Source organism: Ictalurus punctatus, chromosome 2 (assembly GCF_001660625.3).
Source record: "Ictalurus punctatus breed USDA103 chromosome 2, Coco_2.0, whole genome shotgun sequence".
In the NCBI taxonomy this organism is placed as follows: Eukaryota; Metazoa; Chordata; class Actinopteri; order Siluriformes; family Ictaluridae; genus Ictalurus; species Ictalurus punctatus.
Genome location: NC_030417.2, coordinates 38,072,492 through 38,078,619, shown reverse-complemented (window position 1 = coordinate 38,078,619; position 6,128 = coordinate 38,072,492). Strand labels below are relative to the sequence as shown.

General features: G+C 36.1%; 1 protein-coding gene across 1 annotated transcript in view; it reads left to right on the top strand.

The window, feature by feature from the left end:
* Positions 1 to 1,368: 1,368 nt before the first annotated feature.
* Positions 1,369 to 6,128, top strand: part of LOC108276032 (scavenger receptor cysteine-rich domain-containing group B protein) — a 49,603-nt gene continuing 44,843 nt past the window's right edge. Inside the window, exon 1 of the mRNA XM_053677958.1 lies at positions 1,369 to 1,473. The gene's annotated coding sequence lies outside the window, so the exon portion shown is untranslated. The remainder of the gene's footprint in view (positions 1,474 to 6,128) is intronic.

The window sequence follows — 6,128 nt, the reverse complement described above, 5'->3', positions numbered from 1 at the left end:
AAGGAGATACGAAAGTCTGATGCTCACCTGGGACACATGAGAGAAGGAACTGTATTAGATTTGGATTTCCATATTAGATTTAACAGCTAGATTTAGTTTGTTATTTACAATAAGACATAGAACTGGATGTAATGGAGACAATGCACAGGCAAAGAGACACAAATACACACCAACCAAGGCCTGGTGTGTATGCAGGCAACCGAAAACAAACTATTGTAAAGGAAAGAGGTGAAATTAATGCAAGCATTATAAAACAGAAATGCAGATATAAAAGAAAAACTTACTCATAATGTGTGTGAAGATGTGGAGGACCCTTTCTCACGAAAATCCAGTCAGGAGAGTGTATGAATTTGTTAAGAATCCTTTCTCACGATACACCAGTCAGTAATGGCTCAGATGAAGGCCCGGTTATTTTTTTTAGAGTGTAACAAGACGAGCCGATTATAAAGGTATTGTAGCTGAGCTACACCTGTGAGATAACTGTCTCTGGGAACGGCTAGGCTTCAACAATAACTGTGTCTGGGAATGGCTAGGGCCTTGAGATAAGGGTCCTTGGGAACAGCGAACTCCGTGAGAAAATGGTCTCTAAAAAATTATGATTCACATACGTGATGGTGTCCTGGGAAATGCTAACTTTAAACATATTGGTGTTTGGGTTTAGAGAACTGCATATATAGGATATATAGCTTTAGCTCCGGGTTTTTAGATCGCTTTTTGGGACGTCTCAAACTGTGTGAATCTCGTGTGGTGGAACAATAAACTTGGACCTTGCTTTTCCTCACTCTCTGGTTCCATGTGGTACTTTACTCTGCACCTGGTCAGTTGTTTGTAAGTATACTTGATTTTGCAATAACTTATAATTGTAACTGTGTAGTGGACAGAATTTTGGCCTACAAGAGTCTTACCCAAGAACACAAAAAGTTGAAACTACTACCTAACCTTTTTCTACAAAGTACTGAGTAAAGGGCCTAAATAGTTATTTAAATGAGACATTTCAGTGTAAAACGTTTTAAACATTTCCATTACTGTCATTATACTGTAGGTTATTGTGTATATGTATATTTGTCTAAACATGGCAATACACACACGCAAATTTGCAAGGTGTATTGTTTTTCTCTTTTTTCTTTTTTTATCGAATGCAATACTTTCCTATCATATATCATCAGCTATAATCCCCAGGCCTACAGCTGAGTAGAATGAGAACAGGCCAAGGCAAATGCTAAGCATTCTCCTCAACTGCTCTGAGGTCAAATGAGAATTACAATGAACAGTTACCATTATTATTTCTGTCATCCACAAACAGGAAAAGTAGGAAAAAAGAGGAAACTCCACCTCTTCAGCTTCATGATAACAAACAGCTATCATGATCTCCTGAACTTTGCTGTGAGAGGGCAGCAGCAGTGAGCACTGTGATTAACCTGAATGACGCATCAAGGACCAGTATGTTAAGATTTCATCTCACTTTAATGCTTGGTAAGTTCAATATGCTTATCAATAATTGCTTTTTGGCTTATTTAAAAAATATATATATATTATATTATTTCCTTGCTGAATATATCTGGAGTGTGTGTTTAGTTAGTAGATACAGCACAGAGCTTTGCATGAAAGAATTTTGTATTGTTCACAAATGTATATATAAAAATGACATTTTATGATGTATATTTCATTACTGATATCACAATAATTCAGGACTGATACAATTATAATCTTATTTTGTGATGGCAACTTTTGCAGTTGACTTTTTCACAAATTTTAATAATTGATTACTCATATGAATTAACCCACCAATATTCGACTAATCTGCTTAAATGTGGCTTATCGATGAGAACAGCTGTAACAAATATCACTTGGTACTTTAGTCCCCCCCCCCCCCCCCCCCCCGCCGCCAATTATATAATGTAAAACAAAACTATAAGAGATAACATTTACCATTGTATTACTCTAGTGAATTTCTCATCTAGGGCTAATGCAAGTATTGTCCCCTGTTAGAATAACAATAACCAAGATGAATCAGGAATGTATTTTAAATAAAAGCAAAAAAAAATCTTAAAATTTGTGGATTTAAATGGGTCTTTCTCTCTAGCTCTTTATCTAAACTGTAATAAATCCAATAGATAATTACTTTTAACATTAGCTAATTAATTTTACTACTACACTTATATAATCAAGCCCTTTACATGAAATATGAGTCTAATTTTCTTCACTTATTTCCAGTGGCACTTGGTTTGTATTTAACTCCCATAACTATACGGTGGTTGAGGATGAAATTATCTGTTCTGTCAAATCTCTGAATCAGCTCTGTTTATTTTAACACTCTACAGCAGTCACTAGGGAACCTCATATTTGTCAGTACATCCTGAGGCTTATCATACAGTATCAGTATGTTTTTTTGGCACTTGCACTTTCTGTTGTCCTAAAGTCCAAACGCTACTCTGCAAATAGTTGAAATCTTGCCCATCTTTTTTCCTGTAAATCTCATCATGGGGCCAGTTGCATTGGAGGCGAAATGCATGCAGCACTGAGGTCCATCTTAGGTTCTTCTTCATGCTAATATTTCAACTGGTTTCTTTTATTTCATACAGATATGTAGCAAAGGCATTTTGGTCAGCATTTGGACAAAGTGAGACAAAATATTTATACTGTATTTGTAATGTGATTATAACATCCCTGTTTTTGTATAGAAACTGTAACATATACATATTGTAAGGACGCAGGGAGGTGAGGCAGGAGCAGATGCAGGTCAACGTCTTTATTAGAACTTTGAATCAATAAACAAGGAAACGCGGTCTAGACAGGAACAGATAATCTGGCTTTAGACATGAACACTGGATACGAGGCATGGAATAGAAACCGGACACGTAACCCAGTGGTTTTCAAAGTGGCAGCGCCACGGGGGCGTCAACAATTTGGTGTGAAAAATAAATAAATACATGATTTTCTCTTTCTCACTCTCAGACAACCACACACACACACACACACAATCCATTCCTAATCTAACGTAATGTAAATATGTAAGAAGTAATTATTAATAAAAAAGGGGGGGGGGGGTATATTAAAAAGTCTGTATATTTAATGTGTTTTAAAGTCATCTTGCAAAAGGGGGACCTCGGTCAAATGTTACTGCCATTTGGGGGGCCTTGCCCTGGAAAAGCTTGGGAACCCCTGACGTAACCAAGAGTGCTTAACATGCGTAGCGTATTCACCGTTAAAACACTCAGTTAACATAACGTAAATATTGCGCGAAGTGCGCAGCTACAAGAGGGGTTTAAATAACAAACACAATCAGACTGAAACACAGACACCTGGATTAAATCAAGACACATACTCGAAAATCAACCAATGCTTAAACAGAGGGAAAACCCAAACAAACAAAAGGGGCGTGTCCATATATAAGAGTCTCGTGCACGCGTGCTCTCTGCAGCAGTCTTTGCACTTCGACACCGCAGCTCCATCTGCCGGCGGGAACGTAACACATATATATACAAAATTGCTGTTATTGTCACTGCTGCTGCCACTGGTGTGGACAAGATGGGAATGCTGAGAAATAGAAGGGTATAGAAAATGTTATTTCACACCAATGCTTTAGATTTTGGCAAAATGTCTTTAAAAAAGACAAATGTGTTGTGTTGCTCCACTTCTCACTATTGGTTTCACTTTTCCACTATTACCTATTACTATTAATATTATAATTAACTCTGGTTAAGTAAATGACCATTCATTTAAAAATCCATGTGGATAATTATTCATATTTGACATTATCAGTTATTCTGACTAATCGTTGCTGCTTTAGACCAAACAGTAGGCTTTTGTTAGACTTAGATTATTGATATGTTTCATTACAACTGTCTTTGAGAGGAAATTCTTTTCCAAGGCAAGCACAAGAATGATATAAATACAGTGTCCTCTGGAATCATTGTCACAATTTATAAAATAAATAAATAAATAAGTTATTATTATTATTATTATTATTATTATTATTATTATTATTAGTATTAATAATAATAATAATAATAATAGTAATAATAATAATAATAATAATAATACAATTATAGTCTTATAAGGTTCAGGGGCACTCGTCCTCATGTTCTACACTGCAGTTCAGTGGATAATCCATATTCAAATACACAAGGATAGATATAGTGCTAACTACATTGTGTAGCTTGAGACTGTCACAACAGATGATAAATTAGCATGATTCATGTTTTTCTATATTCAGTTCAATTCCATTTTATTTGTATAGCTCTTTTAACAATGGGCAGTGTCACGAAGCAGCTTTATGGAAATATATCAGTTCTGGATATACATTTTTATTTATAAATTTAAATCCCCAATGAGCAAGCCAGAGGAGACGGTGGCAAGGAAAAACTCCCTGAGAAGACATGAGGAAGAATCCTTGAGAGGAACCAAACTCAAAAGGGAACGCATCCTAATCTGGGTGACACCGATTATTATTATTATATTCTGCCTACCTGCACTTGCTTCTGTCTCTGCCTACAAAGCATGACAGTCACTTATTCTTTAATCACAGGAGAAACAACACCACAGCTCTGTTTATGACACTGTTTATTTGTAAAACACCCATCTGAGCACTGTAATTTCATATTTGGATCAAATCTATTCACACATAAAACTGTACAACTGTACCAACATGACAGATCAGGGTTCTTCAAATCTCGAGGTCCACTTTCCTGCAGAAATTAGCTCCAACCCTAATCAAACACACCTGAGCAAGCTAGCCAAGGTCTTCAGGATTACTAGAAAATTACAGGCAGGTAGGTTTGGAGTTTGGAGCTAAACTCTTCAGATTTGAAGAACCCTGTGATAGATCAGGCTTCACTGTAGCCATTATCAAATGTAGTAAAGTTTTTGACCTCATTGACATGCATAATCAAGCTATTGTATGTCAATCATAAACATAATTACTGTAAAATATTGATAATCTTTTATTATCTGTTATGCTTATATTACATATGTTCATTTGTCAAAATGCAGGAATAAAGTAGGCTTTTCCCCAGACTTCTACTAGCCTTAAGTCTGGGATAGTGGAATCTCAAACTCACAGTTTTGTTACAATAGAATGCTACTATAGAGGACATATTTCTGCATGCCATGTCACAGCAAACCAGTGAATACATTTCCCATCCTGCACAGCGGCCTTCAAACATGGCCGCCATGGACTACACTTCCCACACACACATGTTCACCTTCTCCGGAACACTATGCAGACACACCTGGTCCCAATCACACTCACAATCACACCACGCTGTATAAGAGACTGCTCATTCACAAAGACTTTGCAAAGTAATACGCACAGTTGCGTTGTCTCTGTCATTTCCAAGCCTTGATAGCGTGATGTTTATTCCGGTTTTGACCTAGTTCTCGTTACTCGTATTTGATTCTTGCCTTGCCTCGTTTATGCCTGTATGTTGATTGCTTGACCCCTTACCTGTTATTTCGACCACGTTATTGTCTCATGTTTAGGATTTATCTGCCTGCCTCTCTTCAATAAATCTCTTAACTGTGATTGCATCTGTCCTAAACCATTTATGTGGATTTCGTGACACTGTGAAAATTTCAGATTCATATATGGTCCCCCACCAGAGATATTCAACCCCGAAATGAGGGGAATTTAAAAAACATCACTTTCTTGCCCACATTTAAAAAAAGAAAAGGAAATAAGAGAAGTCTCAAACATGAAATGTTCTGCATGAACACTATACTTACCTACATGCCCCCTAAAAAATTAAGATTGAGACTCGAACTCTTAACATTATAAATTGACCGTAAATGTGCAGCGTGAGCAATGTGCTCATATATATATATATATATATATATATATATATATATATATATATATATATATATATATATATATATACAGTTAGGGGAAAAAAAGTATTTGATCCCCTGCTGATTTTGTATGTTTGCCCACTGACAAAGAAATGATCAGTCTATAATTTTAATGGTAGTTGTATTTGAACAGTGAGAGACAGAATAACAACAAAAAAATCCAGAAAAACGCATGTCAAAAATTTTATAAATTAATTTGCATTTTAATGAGGGAAAAACGTATTTGACCCCCTCTCAATCAGAAAGATTTCTGGCTCCCAGGTGTCTGTTATACAGGT